Genomic DNA, 860 nt, shown 5'->3' with positions numbered 1-860 from the left:
TTGACACGCTGAAATTGACCGAGCCTGGTTATTTAGAGGAAGTAAAAGTCGTAACAAGGTTTCCGTAGGTAGGCGGAAGGATCATTATTACGTCTTATGATGACCTTTGTCGAACAGAAGACCGAACGCGTTGGGGTCTTGGTACATAGACACGCGTTACCCAGTGGTTGTTTTGCGAGGACTAGGAGTGGCGCCGTACTCGTACCTTTGTTGTGCGAACGTACGTTCCCATTAAAAATGCTCTCCTGGCGAGTCCGTTATGTTTCAATTCATACAACAAACCCTTTCATCTCGGTCTTCAGATCGATAAAAGGATTTACACTCCCTTACTGCATTAAAGGTATTACTACTTGGATGAAGGGCCGGGGCCTTCGAACTTTCATCCTATTGTAGGGGCCATACCTTGCAGTGTGTGCGCGGCTCGAAACTACCAGACCAGTCGCGTGGGAAGGTCTCAAAACATAAGCCACACCGTAGCGGTTCGAAAAAGCTAAAGGTAAAGCCGATCACACGGTCTTTGGACCAATGATGACAAAAATACGTCCCAAGTGATGAAATCCGGCGTGATGTTCATTCTGCAAGTGCGATGGGTTCTAAGAACCCAGGAATGGCCTGTACATCGTATGTTTACATGCGAACGTACTCTCCAAGTGTGTGTTTCAAATTTCAACCCGTGTTTCAATTTCAATAAATCCATATACAACAAACCCTAGGCAGGGGATCACTCGGCTCGTGGATCGATGAAGACCGCAGCAAATTGCGCGTCAGAATGTGAACTGCAGGACACATGAACACCGACAATTTGAACGCATATTGCACATCGTACAATCATTGTGCGATGTACACATTTTTGAGTGCCT

General features: G+C 46.3%; 1 non-coding gene across 1 annotated transcript; it reads left to right on the top strand.

The window, feature by feature from the left end:
- The first annotated feature begins 705 nt into the window (after positions 1-705).
- On the top strand, positions 706-860 carry LOC129772186 (5.8S ribosomal RNA). Its single transcript, XR_008742582.1, has one exon. It is a non-coding gene; the product is annotated as a 5.8S ribosomal RNA (ribosomal RNA).

Source organism: Toxorhynchites rutilus, chromosome 2 (genome assembly GCF_029784135.1).
Source record: "Toxorhynchites rutilus septentrionalis strain SRP chromosome 2, ASM2978413v1, whole genome shotgun sequence".
In the NCBI taxonomy this organism is placed as follows: domain Eukaryota; kingdom Metazoa; phylum Arthropoda; class Insecta; order Diptera; family Culicidae; genus Toxorhynchites; species Toxorhynchites rutilus.
This window is presented reverse-complemented; position numbering and strand designations above follow the sequence as displayed.